The sequence below is a fragment of the Lissotriton helveticus genome, chromosome 2_1, assembly GCF_964261635.1.
Source record: "Lissotriton helveticus chromosome 2_1, aLisHel1.1, whole genome shotgun sequence".
In the NCBI taxonomy this organism is placed as follows: domain Eukaryota; kingdom Metazoa; phylum Chordata; class Amphibia; order Caudata; family Salamandridae; genus Lissotriton; species Lissotriton helveticus.
The window spans coordinates 1,143,393,375-1,143,420,303 of NC_136059.1; the positions used below are offsets into that span (position 1 = coordinate 1,143,393,375).

General features: G+C 43.3%; 1 protein-coding gene across 2 annotated transcripts in view; it reads right to left on the minus strand.

Moving 5' to 3' along the window:
• The window catches only part of CCDC171 (coiled-coil domain containing 171), a 2,807,212-nt gene that overhangs the window by 1,128,194 nt on the left and 1,652,089 nt on the right, over positions 1–26,929 (minus strand). The gene's annotated exons all lie outside the window — the stretch shown is intronic.

Genomic DNA, 26,929 nt, shown 5'->3' on the forward strand with positions numbered 1-26,929 from the left:
TATTTAATGCTCTCCTCTACCGCGCAGCGGGACGCGCATGTGGGTCGCCATCGCTTAGCCGGAGTCGTGCCAGAGTCCTGCCCGTCTGCGCCCGTCAGCGACGAGGAAGCGCGAGACGTGGTAGGGCTCTGGGCACTAGCTGCTATACCATCATGCAGGCTCCATTAAGGCTCCAGAACAATCGGGCTGAGCTGTCTGCCATTAGGGACGGGGCTAAGGTTTGTCATAGAGATCGGATGTACCCTCTATGCGGTCCCTACACCTGTGCTTGCAATGGTTGGTCAGTAGTTAGACCAACTTCTATCCGATCTTTGGAAGCTGCCACTCCGTTATACGCAAGCGTATTCCAGAGTGTGGGCTCCGGATCTGGAGTTTGAACGTCAGGTCGCTGGTTAAACATCACCAGTATCTATATGACCTTATTGAAAAAGAAGACCCCGACTTAATTTTCCTGACTGAGACGTGGCTTCAGGATTCTGATGCCGCCATCTTGAACCTCTCTTTCCCTTCAGTATATACGATCTTTACTCTGAATCGGACTACGAGAGGTGGCGGTATCGCTATGGCGGTAAAATCTTGCTTCCCGGCTGAGTGGAAGGCACTTAAATTACCTGCCTGTGAGAGTGCCCTTTTTAAAATAGCTTTTAGCCATCATTTTACCTTTAGTGGCATTCTCATTTACCGCCCTCCTGGTAATGACACAGCTTTCAGAGCCGCTCTTGCTGATATTGTCAGCCTCTTGGTGCCCGGATGTGCCAATTTCAACATCTTAGGTGACTTAAATATTCACTTTGATAATAGGTCATCCGGAGCCATTAACACCTTACTTGCGGATTTGGAGGCTCTTCAATTGATTCAGCGTGTGTCATTTGCCACTCACAACGCAGGACATATCCTTGATCCTTTTTTTACTACGATCGAGAGGATGAAGGTGTCTGACCCGATATCGATGGGATGGACCGACCATCTGCTTGTGGAGGTGTTCTGTCCTATCCACGAGAAGCCATTTAAACCGGTGGATAGGCTTGTTCTTAAAAGGCACTGGCACAAGCTTCAGTTGGAGGATTTTTATAGACTACTAGCGCAGAACCCTTTGAGTCCTTTTTTGAGCGTGGAGCAGGGCTATCAGATGTTTTCCTCTTGGATTACGGCTGCTCTAGACTTCCTCATACCCTTGCGCTGGTCGAAAGGCTTTGTTAAAACACCTAGCCCATGGTATAACGAGTCCCTTGCCGAGCAAAAAAAATCTTGCCGGAGGGCGGAGAGGAACTGGAGGAGAGCTTATGATCCAGCCTTGAAAACTGCATATTTTGTCCAACTCAGAGCTTATCATCGAGCCATATGCAGAACCCGGGCTGATTATTATGCTCGGGAATTCCAAGCTAGTACCAACCCCTCCAAACTAATATTTAAGGTCTTAAAAGATCTTACAAACAAGAGAGCTACTTCGGCTGAGATCTGCACTGACGCACACTGCGAGAAACTGGCAGTATTCTTTCTTGAGAAAGTGCAGAATATATACAGGGGTTTTGATGTAGGTCGGCTGGATTTAGTGTTAGCTGACCCTATTGTCGTGGATCATGAGACTTTGGCTTCCCTACCAGAATTGTCTCTGGAGGGTTTTAACAAACTTAGCCTTAAGATCAAGTCAGGTTCTCCCCTGGACCCGCTGAAGCCAGCCCTCATTAGTTTGCTCTCTCCGCTGTGCCGTGGTCCGATACTGACCCTTATTAATTTGTCTTTGACAACCGGAGTTGTTCCCTCCCTCTGGAAGCAGGCGGTAGTCACCCCAGTTCTGAAAAAGGCCAACTCAGATCCACTCTTGCCTGAGAACTATCGCCCCATATCTCTCTTGCCCTGGACCGCTAAGGTGACCGAGGCTCATGTTAACTCCATTCTATCTGACCATCTGGCCCGTCATCAGATTCTGGACTCCAGTCAAAATGGCTTTCGCTCTGGACACAGTACAGAGACCGCCCTACTCCATATTATCGAGCATCTACGTTTGGTGCTTGATTCTGGGCGTACGGCAGCGCTCCTTTTATTAGATCTGAGCGCTGCCTTCGATACTGTGTCCCATAGCATTCTGATTCAACGCCTAGAGGAAGCCGGAGTCACGGGAAACGCTCTTCAGTGGTTTCGATCTTTCTTATCTGATCGAACCTTTAAAGTGGCTATACCACCTGGCCAGTCCATTATCCATCCCTTGGATCTGGGAGTCCCTCAGGGCTCCTCGTTGAGTCCTACTCTGTTCAACTTGTATGTGAAACCGCTGGCCGGAGTCGTCAAACAGTGGGGTCTGACAATGGCCTCATATGCTGACGACACACAGCTAGCGGTGACACTGAGTGGAGACCCTGAGGTAGAGGCTCCCAGATTCCGAGCTGGACTTGTAGCGGTAGCCAATTGGCTTTGTACCAACTGCCTACAATTGAATGCTACTAAGACTGAAGTGATGGTCTTTGGAAAACATGTTGAGCTTTGGGGTGATCAATGGTGGCCTCCAGAACTGGGTGTCACTCCCATACCGGTCTCAGAGGTGAAAAATCTAGGGATCTGGTTAGATCCTGCGCTCACCTTCATTGGGCACTCAAAGAGGGTTGCAGGTACATGCTATGGCATACTGCGAGGCATAAGGCCGGTCCTTAAATACTTTGATCCTCCAACTCGGCAGCTTGTAGTCCAAGCCTCTATACTATCTCGGCTGGACTACGGAAGTGCGCTGATGCTGGGGGCTAACCAGGCTGAGGTAGCCAGACTTCAGAGGGTGCAAAATGCTGCGGCACGGGCCATTGTTGGTCTCCCCAAGCATTGCTCTGTCTCTGGCACTATCTCTTCTCTACATTGGCTGCCGGTCAGGCAGAGGATTAAGTTTAAAGCACTCTGCCTGGCGTTCAATATTTTGAAACTTTCCTCCCCACCAGCTCTGGCCAATCTATTGACTGCTTATATCCCTCGGAGATCTCTTAGATCTGAGGCCTTGCATTTGGCGATCTGCCCTCGATTCAAACTCAGCAGAATGGGTGGACGCTCTTTCCGGGTGCTTGCTGCAGGATTATGGAACTCGCTTCCAGCGCACACCCGTGCTCTGAATGATCTGTTCACTTTTAGGCGCACTATTAAAACGCTCTTGTTCTCCACTTCTGAATAGCCCTTTTTTATTCCTGCCTGTTATGTTATAGTACCTGTCTGAGCGCCTGGACGCCCCTTTGCTGGGGTATCAGTGCGCTTTAAAAATATAAATAACATAACATAACATAACATAACATAACATAACATGATGTCTGCACTTCTAAGTAGTGAGCAATGTACATGCTCACAGTCTCACTGCAGTGCAATAAAGAAGAAAAAAAACGGATTAGGTTTGCGAGGCCCGAAAACAGAGCCCCATAAAGACCCATTTCGAGGCCTCCAAAAATGAAGTGCTGGTGCTCAGACCCCAACAGACACCCCCCCCCACTTAAAGCCATGGGTGCAGTGTTATGTTTGCGAAGTTGTAGATAAAATTGTAGGCTAATAATGGTAATTTTTGTGTGTGCTGTTTGGTTGATAATATAATCCTAAATACATAGATTACAATTTTTAAAATACTATCTATAAAGTTGTCTGCGGTGGGTTGCAGAAAGAGTGCTGTGGGGTGGTGGGGTGCGGCGGACAGGTGAAAAGTACGGGGTAGTGCAGTTACATATAAATTGTAAAGTTGTATTTAAATAATTAAATAAATACTTGCTGTATGTTCTACGGCACTACTTATCATCCTAGTGCTCCTCTGTCGTGCTCCATCAGGTTGCAGCACTGGGTCTGGAAGTCGTTAGTGGAAGTTTTGTAATTGTATTTTATTATTTTAACATAGTGAACAAATGTTAAAAATGATTGAATCTATTTTTTGTTTTTCAGGAAATTATTTCGTTTGGATTAAAATTTGGAAATGCCTAGAAGAAGTGAAAAAAAAGAGAAGAGAAAATATATATATATATATATTTGAGCAAAAGGCAAAATCTTCAATTAGAAAAAAATGCGAGTAGTACAGAAACAGTTTGTTCTACTCAAAGTACAAGACAGTTTGTAAAAAAAATATTACGAACATTTAATGAAAAGCAAAAGGAAGAATTTTTCAAGTAAGGTGAAGCAGAGTTCAATTTCAAATACCAGGAATTGGAAACATGATAAAGAAATAGTATCTGTTACCCGGAGACAAAAGCAATTTCATGAATTCGTTAGAGACTTTTTCGTTCTAGGGTGATTCAGAATTTAATGAAAACATGCTGCAAATATAATTGGAAAGTGTTGCAATTCAAAGAGAAGCAGCATATTGAAAGTATAGTGGATACTGCTTTCAATTTGAAACAGAAGTTATTCATTCTGATTTTGAAGAGAATTAAACTGTTGGATAAAATAGCCAAAGTGTTGAAAGACAAAAGTAGAAAAAAGAGACTTGTGAACAGAACCAACCTTTGCAAAATCTTTAGTGGACATTGGAGACATACTTCTACTACTGAGCCTTTTTTTAATGAGGAAAGTTACTTCCAGGAAAATAGTTTAACATTTGCAGTTGATACTGGAGGTCGTTGCCACGAAGTTCAGGATGGTTATCCTCTTCCAAAGGAGGAAATGGTTGGTAAAAGTGCAGAAGAGTTAAAAGCTGAAGTGCAAGGGAAACGTTCACAAGCTCCTGTGTATAAGTGGGGTTGTTGTAGTATTCAACAGGAATCCATTTATATAATGCAAAATTTGCTACGAGAATATACTCAGAAAAGTATTACACAGAATATTAGGTTGTTACAAGTGTTTTTCATCACTTGAGGATTTTAGCAGTACACCATTCAGAAATGTGGACGTTTGTAAGGAAACTGTACTATGTAAAAAGTCCTACATTATGTTTAGGTGAACTGAATACAAGTCTTTTATATATTCTTCATCAGATGTTCAAAGAAAGTGTGATGATATTGAAATGCGATATTTTTGTTCAGAAGAGCAGTTCATAGAACATGAAAGTTTGACAATTACAGATGTTGGAGGAGAAGAGAAAGTGATTAGCACGGATCAGTTTGAAGAAGAAATTGGAAAGTTTAATGTAATGTGCCCTGAAAGACCAAACTATGTTTGTGTTTGTTGTCGACGTACTCATTATAAAAATCAAAGTAGGAATGTTGATTTGTATTTGAAAAGTGCAAAGGAGAACAGTGGTAAGTGTGAAGAATTTGCAACTTATTGTTTGTTGAATGTCGATTTGAGTTAGGTAGTGATCAACGTATATGTAAATATTGTTACAACAAATTAGAAGAGAACAAAATGTCTGCTAGAGCAGTACATAATAACTTAGAATTAGTAGCTATTCCGGAGAAACTGGCCAAATTTAATACATATGAGTCTGTTCTAATTCAATCTGTTCATCCTTTTCAACCTATAATATGGATGGAGCCTAAAACAGGTAAACTGCCACCAACAGATTTGAAAAGAGGGCTGAAAGAAAGGGTGGTGAACTTACCTTTGGATTTTAAGAAAAATATTGAAACTATTCCTGGAGAGAAAGAGGAAAATGAGGCAGTATTTATTTTAGTAAATGGTGTACCAACAAAGAGTCGGAAAATATGGCAAGAATTTGTGGATGTTAATACAGTTGAAAAGGTTACCTTATATCTCATAGAGAACAGTATTTATTATGAAAATGTATATGTGGATGAACAGGTAATAAGTTTAGAAGATGAATCTGAAATTTCAAATGGTCAAATGGAGAAAGTGGACAAGTCAAGGACTGAAGAGATTTATGAACATTACACAATATGTCCTTTGCATTCAAAAGAAGTGATAGGAAGTAGCAATGAGTTATTTCAAATGAAAAAAAGCACAGGGAACTCCAATAAGTGTATGGGAGAAAAGCTTGGAAGCTGGTTATTTTCCACTGCTGTTTCCTACTGAAGAAGGTGGATGATATGATGACCGACAAGTACGGATTCCAGCTTCTGAATATCGGTCAACAAGGTTATATTCTGAAGATCCTAGATTTCGACAATGCATTCCATACATATTTCACCTTTTGTTTGAAAGTGATCTGTCTTCTCTCTCGTATGCAGTGAACCACATACTTAAATCTGGAGTTCATCAATCACTTCTTTCTGCGAAAGAATTTGCGGAGAAAGTTCAAGAAACAGATGAAAATTTAGAAGCACAGTTAATCAATTGATGGCATGTCAACATGAAACAAATGAGTATTGGTGTCGTCGTCATGGAGAACTTAAGTGTATGTTACGGAACTTAGGTACACCGACATGGTTTGTCACACTTAGCTGTGCAGAGTATGCATAGGAAGATTTCCTTGAGTTTCTAAGAGAAGCAAATTCTAATATAACATTTTTGGAAATAAAGACTCCTGGTGAACTCTGTTCATTGGATCCTGTAAATGTGTGCAGATATTTTAATCATAGGTTTCAAGCTATGATGTCTTTATCTGCAATAAAAAGAATCCACCTCTTGGAGAAGTTACCGATTTCTTTTGGAGAAAGGAGTATCAAGCAAGAGGTGCGCCTCATATACATATGCTACTATGGATCAAGGATACACCTACATTTGGAAATGATTCTGATGAAATAGTATTGTCTATCATCGAACAGTATGTGAAATGTGAGATTCCAAGAGAAGGAGGAGAAAGAAGCTTGAAACAGCAAGTTTTACGTTTCCAAAGTCTTCGTTGTGGAAAGTATTGCAGAAGAAAATACAAGTTTAAAGGAAAATTTTACACCAAATGTCAGATTAGTTTTCCCTGTCTAGTCATTTCTAAAGGAAGAGTGCATTATTTTTTTCTTCTGTAAGGCACACAATAACTCGGAAATCTCCAAAGAATACCTTCAACTTAAAAAGAACAGAAGTGTCAAAGTATATCAATGACTACAATCCAGTCATTTTAAAAATGTGGAATGCGAACATGGACATCCAGCACGTTGCAGATAACTCAATTGCTGTTGCACGTTTTTTTACATCGTACATAACAAAATCAGAAAAAGCAGAGATGAAATAAATGTGGGAAGAAATTGCAAACAATTTTACAGCTTCACTTTGAAAATGCTTTCCAATGGACCATGTAGTCGAGATCCTCTTGGACAACCAATGCTGGAAAATGAAGCAGCGATTGCTATGCATGAAGTCGAAATTGCAATGCAACAAGCACACAAGGAGAATATTACATTGGAAAACATAGAAGAACAAGTAAATGTTGAGCAGAAATAAATATATGTGCAAGTGAGAGAACGGATAGAACATGGTTTGTTGCATGAAAAAAAGAATGTGTGTGTTCATCTTTTAAACCTCTTCTGATGTACATCAGTGGTCTAGCTGGGACAAGTAAAAGTTTTTTAATTAAAGTTTTGACAAGTTATCTAAAAAAACAACTGGTTCACATTTATGTTGTGTGGTAACAGCTCCAACTGGATTAGCTCCACACAATGTTAATGGAGTTACTTTGCATAGATTATTGATGTTACCAGTTGAGCATGATAATAAATTAGAATATCAGAAGTTGTCTGGAGAAGCTTCTTATGAAGTGTCAAAGGTGCTGAAGAAAATGAAACTTTTAATTATTGATGAGGTGAGCATGGTCTCAAACTTAATGCTTGCGCTTGTACACTTAAGAATATAACAGGTATTAAAAACGGATTATGACATTCTCTTTGGGGGAAAACATTTAATTGTATTTGGAGATCTGCAACAACTAAACCCCTAAAAAAGGAGGACCAGTGTTCAAAACTCTTCTACATGAGGGCCCTGTGAATTTTTTTTGAAGTATTTGTAAATGTGAATCTGTGGTTACATTTTGAATATAATGAACTCACTCAGAATATGCGACAAGCAAGAAATGAAGATTATGCAAATATTCTAAAAGATGTTTGAATTGGTGTTCTAGGCAAACATGGTAAACAATCTTTTCAAAGTCTTCTACTAAAGAACTTGTTTACAAATGAAAACACACCAGTAGAAGTAATGTACAAGAAAATGAAAGAAAAAAAGTCTATAGTTTGCTTAATGCCTTCAGTGGAAGAGTGTTATACATTTAAAAGAGAGCTTATGAAATTGGAAAATCAAGAAATAGTTCACATTGAAGCTATTGATAAAATCGAGCATCAAGGAATAACAATTTGTCTCTCAGAAAAACTACAGACTAAATTGGATTCTTTGGAAAAGTCTGTATCAAAAAACTGCTGGCTTAGGAAAAAGATTTAGATGTATGTTTAAACTGTCACGTAATTTTGAAGCGTAATCTGAATGTAGAAGAAGGTTTAGTGAATGGAGCAATGGGGAAAGTTGTTGATTTTGTGAAATATCGAAATAGAAATGGAATTGAATTTTTGAAAGTTAAATTTGATCAGATTGCAAAGGTAAGACAGATTGCAGGTTCTGCCGCACTTTTGTTGCTTGTAAAAGACTTGTTTGTTCGTAGAAAACAGTTTCCCTTCTGTTTAGCATATGCAATAACTATTCACAAATCACAAGGTTTAAGTGTAGATAATGCTTTGGTAAATGTAGGAAGAACTGTGTTTAAAGAGGGAATGTTATATGTTGCATTATTTCAAGTTAGAATGCTGTCTGGTTTGTATTTAATTGATTTTGAAGAGAACAAGGTTAGTGCTTATGTTAATTGTGTAAGAGAATATAATCATTTGAGAAGGCTTTAGGTGAATATCCTATTTATGAGAAACGTGTTGTTTGTTCAAAACGCAAACATGTTGAAGAATTAACTATGGTTGAAAAGCAGAGAGAAAATCAAGAGAAAAGAAAAGGTGTAAAGAAGCAGCAAATACAAACAAGTGATGATGTTGTCGGATACCTGTTAGAAAATGCTTCTGGTGTCAACTGCTATGGTAATGTTATTTTAAATGTTATATTTTATCTTGAAGATGTTTGTGGCGAAATTATGGAAAGTCAAGAAAAAACATTATGTTCAGCATTTTACACTTTATTTCAAGAATTGAGAACTGAAAGAAGCAAGATCCATTCTGCTTCAGGTATTCGACAACTGTTGGATACATGTACTGGATCTTTAACGTGCTAATATACAGCAAGATGCACAAGAATTTCTGATGGTTATGCTTGGAGTACTAGAAGATGAAGGAATTCAGATTGAGAGTTAATTTGGACTCAGTTACAAATGGGAACATACATGTGAAGAGTGTTTATTAACTTCAAGGACTATAGTTGACAGAGAACAATTGTTATATTTAACAATACCTGACTGCAAATCTGTACCATTTTTCAAATTAGTAAAAGAAGCTGATCATGAGATGATGTGTTCTCGTTGCAAATCAAGAATGCTATCTACATTATGCCTACAAAGATATGGAAAATATTAGATTATAATGCTGCAAAGCTGTCGCCCAAATGGAAGAAAAGTAGAAACCAAAATTTAAAATGTTGTTGCTTATCAAGTATCTATTTCTGGAAGAACTTTTGCAACAGTTGCTATTGTTTTCCATGCTGGAAGTACTATTACAAGTGGACATTATACAGTTTATTTAAAGAGTAATAATGGTTGGAGTCACTGTAACGATACACACTTGGAAATGAAACCGAGATTACCTTATGAATTACCCAACTCATACTTGATATTTCAGAAACAAAGATTTTAGATACACCATTTGGCTTCATGGGAAGGTGTAAAGATCTTTAAGGAATTCATACTGGATGCTTTCAAAGCAAAATTTTTGATACATTATCTGGCATATTGGGAAAATGTGTAGAGAAACTACGGCGTAAAGGTAAGATTTGAACATTTGAAGAAGTATTGGATGTGTTATTTGTGTTGATTTTGTATTATTATAGTTGCAAGAATTAGGGTTTGGGGTTTTTAACAATCTAGTTGATTGTTTTTTTTTTCTGCTGTTTATGCTGAAACTACACTGACATCATTGTCAATAGCGAAGTTAAGTAGTAGCTGATGACAGCAAAAAAAGGAAGAAAAATTGTTATCTAAATGTTAAATTGTTTTGTATTATTTAAAAACTCATTGTAATTTGTGAAATGTATTATATTACATAGCACTTTTGCAGTTTATTTTATGTAGTTGAAAAGTTAGAAAAAACAGTACTAATGACAAATACACAATAGTAGTTCGATATTTAAAAAACCTTTGAAATTCACTGAAAAAACTATAGGTTTCAGGGACGTTATAGTTAGAAATTAGCATTTAAAAAACCTTAGAAATTCACTGAAAAAAACATAGGTTTTACAGACGTTATAGTTAGGAATTAGCATTTAAAAAACCTTAGAAATTCACTGAAAAAAACATAGGTTTTACAGACGTTATAGTTAGGAATTAGTATTTAAAAAACCTTAGACATTCACTGAAAAAACCATAGGTTTCAAGGATGTTATAGTTAGTTGGACATTTGACTCTAATTTTTTCCAATTTAACAATGAGATTTACCAGCAGCTGCGTGGTGCCACGATGGGTTCATGCTTCCCCCCCAGATACTTATATTTACATGTTGGCTGGTGGGAGAGGCATGTTCTCATGGCGGCCCACCGGCGCTGGTGGAATCTCATAGCATATTATTGGAGATATATTGACGACGTTTGTCTCATATGGAAAAGGACTAGGGATGAAGCCATGCAGTTTGCTGAAGAAATTAACATCAATGATTTGAATCTTAGATTCACTGCCATTATTGATAAATCTAAGGTTGAGTTCCTAGATGTATTGCTATATGTAGATGAGGGAGTTTTACAGACTATGTTACACCGTAAGTCCACTGCTGGGAATTCCATCCTGCATGCCCACAGTATACACCCCAGACATCTAATTAATAGCATACCGTATGGAGAGTTCATTCGCATACGTTGTATCAGCAGTTCTGAATTGGTGTCTAGAAAATGTCAGATGGAGGCATTTCAACGTTGTGTAAATAGAGGCTATACTAGAAAACAATTGATGATGGCCTTGAACAAAGCCAATGCCAAACAAAGGGAAATTCTTCTTCAGCCCAAGATCAAACATCTGACATAATGATTGCTGACAACAATGTGCAGTCCATTAGGCTTTTTACTACTTTTAATGTACAAGAGCAGTTACATTCGTAGAATTATTTATTCTGATTGGCCAATCATTTTAACTGATAACATTCTGAGGTCAATTCTACCTAACCTGCCAGCTATCGCATTCAGGTGGGCTCCCTCTATGAGGGATGCCCTGGTCAAATCTATGCCTGAGGTGAAAGCAAAAAGTACTTGGCTCATGAAACCAGGCTTTTTTAAATGTAGTTCCTGCCGTGTCTTCACGTTTGCCAAAAATTCAACTCACTTCACTACAGCTTTTAGTGACAAGATGATTGCCATAATGGAGCACCTGGCATGCCGTTCTGAATACGCAATATATAAACTTCGGTGCACATGCAATTTGGAATATATAGGTAGCACATCTTCAAAATGTACAATTTTTTAATTTTTTTAGTACAGTTTTTTATATTTTTTTATATTTATAATTCTCTTTAAATTTACATTTTAAATTTTTTCAATTTATAAACTACCCCTCCTCTTCCCCTATAACCCCAACATCCCACTCCTAAAATCCAAATTTACATTTATTTATTATAAAATATACATTTATTTTAAAATTTTAAAATATATATTTTTTTAACACACTACCCACCCTTATGACCCATAACCCCAACATCCTGCTCCAAAATAACATTTATTTATTTTTTAAATATAATTTAATGCATTTTTTACATTTTCAAAGTTTTATTTTTCAAAACACTCCCCACTCTTATCCCCAACAAACCCAACATGCTGCTCCTAAAACACAATTTTGAATGTCTGTAATAATAATTTTAAAAAATGTAAAAACTTTTTTAAAACACTCCCCACCCTTATGCCCTATATCCCACTCATAAAAAACATTTTTAAATTTCTTTAATATTGCTTTAAAACTTATTTAATTTAATAAAATATATTTTTAATACACTCCACACTCTTATTTATAAACCTAGCATACCCCTCCTAAAACATTTTTCTCTATACAACATATACAATTTATAAAAAATGATCAATATATTTACAAATATATATACTATAATAAAAATGTCACAACATTTACAAAATCGATATTTGTATTATCAATATTTTCTAAATCGATATTCTTAACAACAATATTTTGTACAACACACTAAATCAATATTCTTGACATCGATATTATACAAAATGATATTTTTGATTTTCGACATTTAAAATTCGATATTATAGAACAACGATATTAACAACTTGATATTATGTCTACTTAACCTGACTACTATCCACTTTATCTGCTTTTAAATTAACCTAATGCATCTGTTGTACAGTACCCTATGACGAAGGTATTAGTTATGAGTTGGCCTTTAGGCCACGTAGCAGATCTTGTCATAAGTTTCAACCTCCTAGAGGTGCTGCCATCCAAGCTGAACCAGTTTAAGGGTTGTCCAGCATGATAATAATAGTGTGAGTTTATACCCTTGGGTCTATTGTTGAGAATATGACTGTATTAGTTATTCCTTTTGAATTTTTAATGTATGGAATGAATTGTATGTTATATCATTCTAGATCCTTGTGTATCTTACGCTCTATCTTAATCCTTTTAATATGTAGCATAGGAGCAAAATCTCACAAGGCACTTTTCTGGTCTTATTATGAACAATGTTTGCTGCTGCTGTCAGATCATGTTTTTTGTATTAAAATATCTTTGGGTCTTATTATATGCTGTTATCTGTAACAATGCTTTTAGGGGTTTTAACCAAAATAAAACTAAACGATGATGATGATGATGATGACAAAAGACACTATATGATACTCCACTGCATGGCACGCCACTCAAGTCTGCCACATGCCACTTCACTAAACAAACTGCCACTCCACTCTTTGACCCTCCACTCTAAGGGGGTCATTAGGATGGCGGGCGGACTATGCCCGCCCGCCATCCTCACGGGGAATGGGACCGCCCGCCATAAGAGCGGGAGTCCCGTGGGGGGATTTGGATGTGCCCGCCACAGTGGCGGGCACATCCTGCATTGTTAGCATTGTGGCGGGCGGTGCTCTCAGCATCGCCCGCCAGAATGCTAACAATGCATTAATGCATTTGCATAGACAAAGCGGCAGGCGCCACGTGGTGCCTGCCGCTTTGTCTATGCAAATGCAGGGGGGTACCACAGGTACCCTCCGTGTGCACCCCCACCTCTCCTTCACTTTGGGGGCCCGCAGGGGGCCCCAGAATGAAGACCGCATGCCTTTCCATGGCGGCATCGCCGCCGCGGAAAGGCATCTAAAGCAGCCCATAATAATATGGCTGGCGGTGTCTATTAGACACCGCCACCATATTAAACCTTTTCCGCCCCGGTCACCTTGCGACCGGGGTGGAAATGCGGCGGACAAACTTTCCGTCCGCCGCGGTCCCCCCCGCCATCCTAATATGGCGGGGGGAATATAGGTGCGGATGGCGGCCGAATTGCCCCCACCAGGCTGGCGGAGGCTACCACCAGCCTGGCGGGGGCAATCCGCCGACCATCCTAATGGGCCCCTAAGACGCTCCATACCACTCCACTGTACGACATGCCACTTAACAGTACAACACTCCACTTTACAAATGCCACTCCACTCCATAAACCTCTACTCTACGCCCTTCTAACACAGTCTACGTCATGCCACTCTTTGACACGCCAGTCCACTGTACTCTGTGACATTCCACTTAACTCTACGCCACTTCACTCCACACTATGCCCCTCCACTCTACTCCACTGTATGACAATCTACAACATGCCTCTTCTCTCCACTCTACCACATGCCATTCCACTCTGTGAGACACAGCGCTACACTCTAGGGCAACACTCTACAATACACCACTTCATTCCACTCAACGACACCCGCTCCCCTCTGTGACATGCCACTCCACTGTATGACTTGCCACTCCAGACTATGCCACTCTAAGCTCAACCACACTAAGGCACTCTGCGACATGCCAGTCAATGCCAAGCCACTCGACACAATGTCCCTCCACTCTACAACTCTCTTCTTCACTCTAAGCCCCTACAATATTTGGGTGGGTGGACAATTCCATTCCGCCCATGGAATGTGCGGAATTTTGCGTGTTCCGCGTTCCCTGAAGTAGGCGGAGCAGGCAAATCTCGGCACACTCGCGGTGGAGCAAAGTTGGCCTCCCACCCGCCGGCACTATTAAAACGTTAAAAAAGAACAATTTAAAACACCTTACCGTATAGGCGGGGTCCCTGGGCTTCCCTCTTCCTCCATCGTGACTTCTTCTTGAAAACTGTGCATGTGCGGGTGCCCGGGCATGTAAATTTCTCGTGAGGAAATCATAGTTAGGACCTAGTTTCCATAGACAAAGCATTTTTGTTTTGATAATAACTTTGGCCTAGTTAGAAGAATCTTCACAAACTTTTCAAAACTAATTTGCCACTCAATACAGCTGCTGTTTGAAAAAATTCAGGGTGATTCATCAAGTGGAAGCAGAGAAAAGGTATGGGGTTCCAAAACATATTTTCCCCAGGCAATTTCCACATGTACCCTGCTGGGAGTGGCTCTGGGAAATCTGAGATTTCACTGCACCACTTCTAGGACGCTACTGCATCAAAATCTTATGCCTGCCTCACAGCAAGTGTAAGACTGACGCATGCCCTTTCACATGGGGCTTGCCCTATGTGAAAGGACACATTGCCGGAGGTGCATCACTATTGTGACACACTCCAGCAATGTGTCATTAGTGCACCCATAGATACGTCAGTAATACTGATGAACCTGTAATTCCTTGCGACATGATGTGTCTTATAGTAAATATGACTCCTCCATCGTGCCACAAAGAGGGTGCACTGAGAAGTGTTGCATCGCTGCGATGCAACACTTCTCATAAACGAGGCTCTTAGTCTTTTTAAATTTTACCACAAATTCATGTGGAATCCACAAATTGCTGTAAAATTAAAAAACAAAACACAAACGTGAGTTACCCTGCTTGTTTTGTATATGCCCCCCAGATTGGCCAGGTCCCAGGGATAATTACAAATTTTAATGGGGGATGACATTTGTTGCTCCCCTCCCCGGTCATTTTCAGTCCCAGGGACCCCAGGGCCCTGCCTTGCAATCAAAAGGGAGTATGGCAGCAAGGCCCCTCCCCTTGAGCTATTAATGTCCCTGGGGACCCCATGACCCAGGCCTGGGCTCTTGCTATTTCCAGAGCAGCCCACCCCAGAACATTGCGATTTCCCTGCCTGTACCTCTGTTGGCTCTTGTTTGGTGGGAGCAATTTAAAGCTCCTGCAAAGTGAAAGTAAGTCCACTTCCAGCGGTTGGGAGCATGAAAAATGTTCCTGCCTGCTCGTAGTGGACTTTTCATCCGTATCTCTGCCCACTGTGTAGCGGGTAACAAAACAGATGAAAAAATTGCTCCTGCCCATAGGGAGCAGCATTTTTAGCTGAGCGAGAGCAATGCCAGCTCGTGCTGGAGGCTAAAAGACGGCTGCGGCCGTAGGGAAATTGAGGCTCCCCCTGAGTGCGCCAACAAAAAGGCAGTGGGTGGCCCACCATTTACTGGACAGGCCTCAGGGTTGGGGTACCGTCGGGAATATTGGCCCGAGGAATGGGGCTGTCTGCCGCCTTACCCCTTTATATGCTGGCCTGGACTTGGGGAATGGGGTTCCGGGTCAAAGATTGGCCCTTGGAGGGGGGACTGCATGCCCCCTCAAGTATGAGGCCATGCCCTGGGCGGTGGGTTCCCCGAGGTCAAAATCAACTTGGGAAGGGGCAGTGTGCCCCCCTCTTAAATGGGAAGTCACCTCCTACCATTTACTTGGCTGGGCATAATTTATGCAACACTCTAACCCTGAAAGGGTACTGTTTTGACTTATACTGGGTGCTCCCTTGTATCTGAGCAAAGCTAAACCTCTTTTAAGAGCTATAATGATAGACAAAATCATGTCAGGAGTTGCTATTATACATTTCAGGTTGCCTTGGATTGCATTTTACCAGTCCAAAACTGTAATACTGTGCCTGGAGTGGTAAAATATTTTTTCTATGCTTAAAGACTTTGGTAGAAATACAGGGTGGGTAACTGGGTATGTAGTGACTGTATGGGTTATTGAGGGGGTGTCTGAATGTCTGTATGAGTGAGTGAATGACTGTGTAAGTGGCAGTATGAGTGAGTGAGTGGCTGTTTGAGTGGCTGTATTGGAGAGTGTCTTTGTGAATGAGTGTATGGGTGTTTTGGTGAGTGAGCAGATGAGTGAGTGCTTGTCTCTGCTGTGTGATTAATTTCCCACCTGAGGCGGAAGCCGGGAGGTTGCTGTATCGCTTACTTTGTGTATCAGCTTGATTTAATAAGCTTTTAACCTGTATCATCAGCTTGATTCGAAAAGCTTTTTACTTGTTCGTCCCCCACCCCCATTGCTGTGTTATTATCCTCTTATTGTGTTGCCTCACCTTGCTCATTTATCCCGGCACCCCAGCTTGATTTACTAAGCCTCGTTATACCTGTTACCATCAGCCTCCATTCCCTTCGCTACCCGGGCCACCCTCAGCTGAGCATAGACGCTGAGTCGGTAGGTCCCGAACCACAGCGGCCATATTGGGTGGGTGGAAGCGTTCTGACGCGGTCCAGTTGCCGCATAAAAGGAGTAATTCCCAGCCGGCTCGAGACTCTGCTGTGTGATTAATTTCCCTCCTGAGGCGGAAGCCGGGAGGTTGCTGTATCGCTTACTTTGTGTATTTTTAACCGTAATATCAGCTTGATTTAATAAGCTTTTAACTTGTATCATCAGCTTAATTCAAAAAGCTTTTTACTTGTTCGTCCCCCACCCCATTGCTGTGTTATTATCCTCTTATTGTGTTGCCTCACCTTGCGCATTTATCCTGGCACCCCAGCTTGATTCACTAAGCCTCGTTATACCTGTTACCATCAGCCTCCATTCCCTTCGCTACCTGGGCCACCCTCAGCTGAGCATAGACGCTGAGTCAGTAGGGCCCGGGCAGGCGAAGCAACATAGCGGCCATATTGGGTGGGTGAATGACTGTGTAAGTGGCAGTATGAGTGAGTAAGTGGCTGTTTGAGTGGCTGTATTGGAGAGTGTCTTTGTGAATGAGTGTATGGGTGTTTTGGTGAGTGAGCAGATGAGTGAGTGCTTGTCTCTGCTGTGTGATTCATTTCCCTCCTGAGGGGGAAGCCAGGAAGTTGCTGTATCGCTTACTTTGTGTATTTTTAACCGTAATATCAGCTTGATTTAATAAGCTTTTAACCTGTATCATCAGCTTGATTCGAAAAGCTTTTTACTTGTTCGTCCCCCACCCCCATTGCTGTGTTATTATCCCCTTATTGTGTTGCCTTACCTTGCTCATTTATCCCGGCACCCCAGCTTGATTCACTAAGCCTTGTTATACCTGTTACCATCAGCCTCCATTCCCTTCGCTACCCGGGCCACCCTCAGCTGAGCATAGACGCTGAGTCGGTAGGTCCCGGGCAGGCGAAGCAATATAGTGGCCATATTGGGTGGGAGGAAGCGTTCTGACGCAGTCCAGTTGCCGCATAAAAGGAGTAATTCCCAGCCGGCTCGAGACTCTGCGGTGTGATTAATTTCCCTCCTGAGGCGGAAGCCGGGAGGTTGCTATATCGCTTACTTTGTGTATTTTTAACCGTAATATCAGCTTGATTTAATAAGCTTTTAACCTGTATCATCTGCTTGATTCGAAAAGCTTTTTACTTGTTCGTCCCCCACCCCCATTGCTGTGTTATTATCCTCTTATTGTGTTGCCTCACCTTGCTCATTTATCCCCGCACCCCAGCTTGATTCACTAAGCCTCGTTATACCTGTTACCATCAGCCTCCAGTCCCTTCGCTACCCGGGCCACCCTCAGCTGAGCATAGACACTGAGTCGGTAGGTCCCGGGCAGGCGAAGCAACATAGCGGTCCAGTTGCCACATAAAAGGAAATGGTCATGCCTCCGCGCAGCGGACACGTTCAGCGGACGCGCCGGATCGATGCCGGAGTCATGCCAAAGTCTTGCCCGTCTGCGCCCGTCTGCGCCCGTCCGTGACCAAGACGCGGCTGTGGCCAGAAGCACCGTCGGTGCCGGTGATGGTTCACTAACCTCCATCACATATGGAAGAGAGACTCTGCTCAGACTAAAGCCGACCCATTGTATTGTTGGGGACACTGCCACCAGACCTTTTGACCTCATTCTATCTGTGCCTCCCTTGTAACTCGGGAAGGGAAATAGATACATTAGGGACTTGTTGCCCTCTCCTGAAAGTGCCTGCTCAGCCCGCCCCGGATAGTAAAAACTTGATTCTCAAGGCGGGACTGATTAATTGTCGCTCCTTGGTTAAACATTCTTTAGACATAGCTCAGACCCTGATGGACAACAAGTGGGATCTTCTCTTCCTGACGGAAACCTGGCTCGGATAGGAATCTAATCCAGCCCTGTGTCTGGCAATTCCCCCTGATTATAATATTTTATGCGCCAACAGACAGAGCCACAATCATGGTGGTGGTGTCGCTATCGTTTATAGGGCTCAATGGACTAATCTCTTCCTTCCCTTTTACACAAATCGAATCCATAGAAGCATTACCATTTTGTATCAAACTGGCTTCTAATATCACATTCTCTGGTTTGTTAGTTTACCGCCCCCCAAAATCTAAGACATCCTTTCTCCCGGTCCTTCTGGACTCTGTGCTCCAGGCTTGCTCCCGCTATGCGAACTTCACCTTGCTCGGTGATTTCAAAATTCATGCGGAGAATGATTCTGACACAATTAGTTCTAATTTTCTTTCTACCCTAACAGATGGCGGATTAATTCAACTGATCTCCTGCCCTACTCACAAGGCCGGTCACACACTGGACCTTATCTGTTCTAACGTGACGGATATTTCTATTAACGATCTTAGAAGTGACCCAGTGATTTGGTCAGATCATTTTCTTATTCCCTTTTCCATTCCTTTAAATCACCAGGATAGACCCATGTTACCGGTCAAGACGGTTGGCCGCAATTGGAGTAAGATCTCTTTGGACAGTATAGCTACTCACCTCTCCACTACTGCCCCTATGGATGGCCCAGATTTGGACACCAGACTTATTAACTTCAATAGCTGGATATCTTCCGCTATTGATTTTATCGCCCCCACGAGGCCTATAAAAACTTTTCGCGCTGCCCCCTCCTCACCCTGGAATTCAGATGAACTCCGTAAGAATAAATCCGCGTGTAAATTGTTGGAGCGTCAATGGAGACTCTCCTACTCCCCTGAGAGCAAATTCAAATATAAAAAAGCTCTTAAAGACTATCGGAAGAAAATAATTGAGCACAAAATAAATTATCTAGAGGAGAGAATAAATAAAGTACAAGGCTCCACAAGAGAAATTTTTAATACAGTTAGAGCCTTTACTGACCCCATGGCCCTCAAACGCCAATCCCCGGTATCGCAATCTCTCTGCACCCGCCTCTCTGATTACTTTGAGGAAAAAATTGCAACCATCTATGACTCTTTTTCCTGTAAGAACCATCTAGGCACCACTGAAAAACCGGTTGTCCACTTTGATTCCACACCGGTGTTTTCGGACTTTGATGAGATCACCCTTGACCGTTCTCTGGCAGAACTTCAAAAATTTAGATCTGGCTCACCAGCCGATCCATGACCGGCCAGGCAATACAAAGCTCTGGCCCTGCTTCTTAATCCTATACTAAACGGTATATGGAATGACTCTCTCAAGACAGGTATTTTTCCTGACTCCTGGAAACATGCCAAACTGGTTCCAATTTTAAAGAAAGCAAGTGCAGATCCAGATGAACCCGCTAACTACAGGCCCATCTCCTTGCTGCCTGCCCCAGCCAAAGTCCTTGAAAAGCTGGTCCATCAGCAACTAGCAGGTTTTCTTGAAACCCATGACCTTCTACACGACTCACAACATGGGTTTAGACCAGGCCATAGCACAGAGTCCGCCTTGATAGAGATGGCTGATTCTGTGCGATGGAGGCTGGACGGGGGATCGAGGGCGGTGTTGGTGCTGCTCGACTTGTCGGCAGCATTCGACACCGTCTCTCACCCTGTCCTGCTCGATCGTCTCCGGACTAAAGGCATTCAAGGCAAGGTACTGGACTGGCTGTCCTCTTTCCTTTCCAATCGGACTCAGGCAGTTTTCACCCCTCCCTTCATCTCTGACAGTCGCCCGCTTAAGTGGGGAGTCCCTCAGGGCTCTCCACTGAGTCCCCTTTTATTCAATGTTTATTTTTCCCCCCTGGCTGAGCTTATATCTCAGTCAGGAATTAAGGCAACTTCTTATGCTGATGATATTCAGCTTTTATTCTCCTACGAAACCCTCACCCAATCTACATTTGATCCATTAAAAAACTGCCTCCGGAACATCGCCCGTTGGATGGACGACAACTTCCTGTGATTAAATGCCGGGAAAACCGAGGTTCTCTTTTTCCACCAACCCTCCCCACTGGATTCGAACCTCTGGTGGCCCCTTGACTTGAGTCTCCCCCCCCTCCCCCAAGGACTATGTATAAAACCTGGGGGTCAGATGGGACTCAAGTCTTTCGTTCCACAACCAAGTACAGACGGTATTTGCTGCTTGTTTTTCAAAAATCCGGATGGTAATTTCCTCCCCAGTAACACCAGGAAAACCATCGTACAGGCACTAATAACTTCACACTTAGACTATGCCAACGGCCTGTATCTAGGGCTCGCTTCTGGGTTGTGCTACCGACTTCAGACAGTCCAGAATTAAGCCTGGGCGTAGTAGGCGTAGTGGGGCTACGCGAAGCTACGCGAAGTGGACCAGAAACTACGTCCACCTACGCACTTCGCGTAGCCCCACTACGCGCCACCAGCCTCCCTCCCGCCCTCGCTAAATACCACCACCTCCCTCCCGCCCTCCCTAAATACTTAAATAATGATTTTAAAAACAATAAACACCACTTACCTTGTCGGCTGCGTCTCCGGGGCTCCCTCTGGTAACCGCGCCGCCATCTTGGATACTAATGCGCATGCGCGGCCGCCCGGAGACGCAGCCGACAAGGTAAGTGGTGTTTATTGTTTTTAAAATCATTATTTAAGTATTTAGGGAGGGCGGGAGGGAGGCGGGTGGCGGGCAACTTCGCTACGCTCACGGAGTGGGCGTAGTGTTGCCTGCTACGCCTACTTCGCGAATGGCGAAGTAGGCAATACTACGCCCACTCCGTGGGCGTAGCGAAGTGCTACGCCCAGGGTTATCCAGAATGCGGCAGTCCGACTGGTTTGTGGCATTTCTCTCTGAGAACACATTTCACCACATCGACGTAGTCTACATTGGCTCCCTATCCAAAAGATATTCAAAGCCCTTACTTTGGCACATCGTGCTATCAAGGGAAAAGGATATGCCTATCTTTCTACCTGTCTCCGTCCTTATAGAAACGTCAGACATCTCCGGTCCAGCTCAAAACACCTGTTGTCAACTCCTAGATTTAAAAAAGCTTGTTCCGGAGGAAAAACTTTCCAGGTATGTGCCTCATCCCAATGGAATAAACTCCAGATTTCCATTCGGATGATTCAGGAGGAGATGCCTTTTCGGAAAGCGTTGGAAACCTTCCTCTTTTGTTAAACTCACTAATGTAAGACATAGCAAACCTGCAGAAGCGCCGGGACACCCCGTTGGGGTAGCTGCGCGCTATATAAAACACACTAAATAAATAAATAAATAAATGGATGTGTTAAGTGATTGTGTGGGTGTGTGAGTTAGTGTGTGAGTGCTTGTAGGGGTGAGGGAGTAGCTGTGCTGAGAGGCTGTTTGGGTGAGTGAGTGGGTGTATGAGTGACTTTATAAGTAAATAAGTGGGTGTGTGAGTAGCTATATGGCTGAGTGTGAGGTTGTGTGAGTGGTTGTATGGGTGCGTGATGTGTTGTGTGGGTGAGTGAATGGTTGTGTGAGTGGCTGTATGAGTGAGTGAGTATGTGAGTGGCTCTATGGAAGAGTGAGTGGGTGTGTGAGTATTGGTACGACTCTGTGAATAAGTATGCAAGTGGTTGTATGGGTATGTGAGTGGGCATATGAGAGGTTGGGTGGGTGTGTGAGTGGTTCTGTAGATAATTACATCAGTGATGTCATCAGTAATATCATCAGTGATGTCACTGACAATGTCATGAGTGACGTAATATTTGAGGTCATAAGCAGTCCACTGCAAGGGTGTAAGTTATAATTAGCTCAGGTAATTATAACTGCTGAATTTCACTAGCTTTGCACAATTAAAGTTTGAGCCTAATTATAACATCCCCAAACCCTCTGTTTTTTTCAGTGAATTTCTAATATTTTTTAAATTCTATTTCTATTCCTTTGTTTTTTTACATAGTAGTTGCATTTGCAGAGTATTGGAGAAAAGGGATGGGGCCTCCAACCAGCTCTCAGGAATCCTGCTGTGTCTGACTTACTGGAGGTAACAGGAGGGCTTTTGGGCCCCAAACACCCTCAGCATCCAAAAAGACTTAATTCTCCAACAAGCAGTGTGCCAGAAGGCGCATTTGCAGAGTGGTTTAGAAAGGCGTTATAGCATTTGAAGACCTCTCAGCAATTCTGCTGTATGGGACTTACTAGAGGTAACAGGAGGGCTTGTTGGCCTCCAAGGACACTCTAGAGCCAAGGAGACTTCATCCCACAACTAGCAGTGCGCCAGGAGGCGTGTTTGCAGAGTGGTGGAGAAAGGGGGCATGGCCTCCAAAGCCCTTTCAGCAATCACGCTTTGTGGGACTTACTGGAGGTAACGGGAGGGCTTGTTCTTTTTCAAAACTTTTATTTAAAGGTTTTCCCCAACAAAGACAATCAATACATCTTAAGATCCACACTTATACACCTTCCGCCACAACATATCAGTTTGTTTCATTCTATATCCCTGATTACATACATGGTAAAGCATAAGAAATATAACAAATAAAGCATTACTGTTCAGTGGTGGGCTCTGGGTCAGTTTGCGAGCTCACTGACATCTGGGCGAGTAGGTATAATTTGAAAGGCTGTCAAAAATCAAGGGGGAGGATGGGGGTTGCAACTGAGCATACAGTTCGTATTAGTGTTTCAATAAGTCAGGCTAAACAACCAGCCCTTTAAAGTGGGGGAGCGCTTGTTGCCCAAAAAAATAGCGACCTCCCTTTTATCCAGCAATAGAGTGAGAGCGCAAAAACACCGACAGGATTTGGGGAGATCTCCAACATATCAGTAAGGCCATGAGGGGGGACGGCGGGAGTTGGTCCAGCATTGAGGATATAGCCTTGAAAAATTTACCCCAAAACGAAGCAACCTTAGAACAAGACCAAGCCATGTGCACAAAGTCCACCATGGGGTTATCACAACAAGGATATCTGTGGGGCCTGGCGGAGTCCATCCGGTGTACCATGGAAGGCGTAACATATGATCGCCGGAAAATTGTGAAATGCAACAATTTATGCCTGTCATTAAAAGACATCTTATGGGTTTGTTCACAACAATGGTGCCATTGGGTGTCCGAGAGGGGCTGGCTCAGGTCGGACTCCCATCCCTGTCTCAGTTTCGCATCCCTGGGTAGAAAAAGTGCGGTAGCGGCCTTATACATTTTGGGCATTAAGTGGTCACCGCTGGTACCCTTGATGAGAAGTGACAATGGGGCAAAGTCAGGCGGCTCCATAGGGTAAGTTGGGACAATGAACCTCAGTGCGCTCAATAACTGGCGTAAAATGAAATGGTCGAGAAAGGTGGCGTCAGAGAAGCTGGCGTCCTCACAGCACGAGAAGACATGATTGTTCGGGAATAGATCACCAAGGGTCCCCAAGTTAAATTTCGAGAGGGTGCTCTGCACTACCACCTCCTTGGTGATCGTAATCCAAATGTTCCCTGCCAATGGGAGAGATTAAGAGTAAAGCAATGCCATCCCGGTGACACAGGTCAGTTGCTTCCATGCCCAACTGGTTGTGGAGAGCGTTTGTAAGTCATGGGGATCGCGGGGCAGCCCTATAGGCAATAGCGCCAACAGGAGAGTGGGGAGGGCGAAGTCCGCTTCAGGTCTGAGATACAGAATTCGAGCGTCTGCATGAAACCAGTGGCGCGAAAAACGACACTGCACAATCAGATAATAAATACGGAAATTTGGGACCCCAAATCTGCTGCGTTCAAAGGGTAAGGTGAGAGTGTCCCAGCTGACCCTGGGCTGACCCCCCCCGAAACGCAGAAGGTGGGAATGAAGAGTCGCAAAGAAAAACCTGTACAAAGGAATAGGGATTTTCTGAAACAAGTATAAGAATTGCGGGAGCGCGACCATTTTGATGAGAGCCATTCTGCCAGCCATTGATAAAGGAAGTTTCTACCAGCAGTCAATGCTATCAGAGAGCATCTCTAGAGCCGGACCATAAATTAGTTGAATAATTTTTGATTGGTCTCTATGAATATGTACACCAAGATACTTGACAGAGTCATCACACAACTTATGGGGAAACTCTGAAGTGCGGTTGCAGATTTACCCCTGTTAATTTGCAATCCCTGCAGGGTGCCAAAGCGGGTAAATTCACAAAGGATCGGGTCCAAGTTATCATCTGTATGTCTAAGATACAGAATGACATTGTCCCCGTAATGGGTAAGTAGGAGGGTGCCTGTGTTAAATTGAATGCGCCTGTGCAAGTGTTTCTCTAAAAGATGCCGGATGAGAGGGTCCATTGCAATTATGTAAAGGAGGGGGGAGAGGGGGTAGCCCTGTTGGGTTCCCCTGAACAACTTAAACGGAGAAGAGAGCGAGCCATTCAAGCGTAATCTGGCCGTTGGGCCTGTATATACTAATGAAATCACAGAAATAAACCTGGGTGGAATGCAGAGTCGCACCAGAGTAGCTCTAAGAAAGGGCCAGTCTAGCAAGTCGGAGGACAGCGTTGAATAGGGTGTACAAATTCAATCCTGTGGACCGGCATGGGATAAAACCTGCCTGTGCAGGCGATATCTTCATGTCTACAATCAGATAGAGCCTGTTGGCTAGCATTTCTTAAAGAATTTTGTAATCAAATTCAGCAGCGAGAGGGCCCTGTAGGATTCGCACTGTTGAGGGTCTTTGTTGTGTGTGACAACTGCTTCACGAAGTGTGGGGGGTAGTTCACCATGCTCAATGGCCTCCTGAAACAAATCAATGAGGTGCGGGGCAAGGGTCTTTTTAAAAGCTTTATAAACACAACCGGGGAACCCAATGAAGACTGGGCGCCTTGGAGCCGTCCATATCTTCGATGGCTTGGAGCACTTTGTTTACCATGAAGGGCTCAGCAAGAAAGTCTCTGTGTGGTTGATCCAGCCATACCATAGATATCACGTCAAGGTAAGCATTGCTGGCTGCCAGGTCAGGGTCAACTCTGGTCTTGTAAAGGTCCTGGTAATAAGAAAACACCCTGTTGGTAATGCCAGTACAGTCAGTAATCAGCTTGCCCTGAGAGTCGCACAGAGAGGTGATATACGAGGGCCCGCGATTGGGGTGAATCAGTCTGGCCAAAGTGCACCCTGGGCTTTCCCCTCCCCATACCACCGGGCAATAGCATACTTCCCAAGAAAAGTGGGCCTCCCTCTTTGCCGCCTCCTGAAAGTCAGTCAGTAGTGCCACCATGCTTCTGAGATCTGGCAAGAAGCAGAAAGCTCCCTGGGTTGCAACAAGGGCAGCCAATTGGGTCTCAATCCCAGCCAATGTGCGGCCGAGATCCTATAAAATGCCAGCACTCTTGGAGATACATATTGCTCTAATATAAGCTTTAAAAGCCTCCCATAATGTGGACTTAGAGTCTACTGTGTTCACATTAAGCTCAAAATACTCTTCAACAGCAGCATGCAGCTCTTCCTTGAAAACAGAGTCAGGTAGGGCCATTTCGGGAAAGCACCATTGACCTGACCTGACTCCGGCTCCCGGGATCTGCAAACCAAGAACCAATGGAGAGTGGTCCGAGAGTGTACACGGGAGGTGTGCGGCCGAACACGACCAGGTGGCGATGCCAGGAGTGAGTAACCAGTAGCCCAGACGGGTCCAAGTGTTGTGTGGGGCAGAGTAGTGCGTATATGCTGGAGCAGTGGAGTGCGGGTGAATTCACACGTCAGTGAGATGAAAGGCATCAATTAATGCTGAAAGAGTTCTTCTAGTCCTGGGTTTGGAATCCGAGGGGGCGGCAGTGCTGTCCAACTGGAGATTTTGTAGAATATTTAGGTCTCCTCCCAGGATGATATGGTCAGCCCCATTGTGTCAATGCGGGAGTGGAGCTCAGAGAAAAAAACTGGGCTGTCGATATTGGGGGCATATACATTGACAAGGAGTAAGGTATGGCTGAGTCAGAGTGCACCGCCACCGTTCTCAACTGTATTCGTTTATGCACCAGGATTGAGACTCCCCTGGAGTAGGTAGTGTATCCTGTAAAATACCTGTTGGGGCCCCAACTAGCAGCACAGTTAGGGGAGGAGTGGAGGGGGAGGTATATCTCCTGGAGAAAGGCAAAATCTGCCCTATGATGCTGCAAGTAATGAAGTACCTGCTTGCGTTTGCGGGAGTCATTAAGCACTTGAACATTCCAAGATAACAGGGTTCTCGGTGTGGCGTTCGCTACTAGACATTAGTTAAATTTGGGACATTGCTAAGTGGTGGATCATAAGACAATCTAGTAAATGTAGCAAAAAATCCACAGAGGAAAAAAAAGGTCAGTGACCTACAACATTACCAGCCCCCCGCCCATCCCCAAACCCATTAAGTAGGGGAAATCCCAAATATATGCATGACAAACAATACTAAAATCGAACCGTACAAATCAAAAAAGGTGCACAAAAGCAGAGGGGGGGGAAGCATTGCTCCAAACGATCCAGGAACCTGCAGAAATTACACTTAAAAAAATTCATAAAAGCACACATCCAGCAGACCCGCAGAAGTTCCAGAAAAGTCATTAAGAGGGGCGAATCAAGAAAACAGTGGG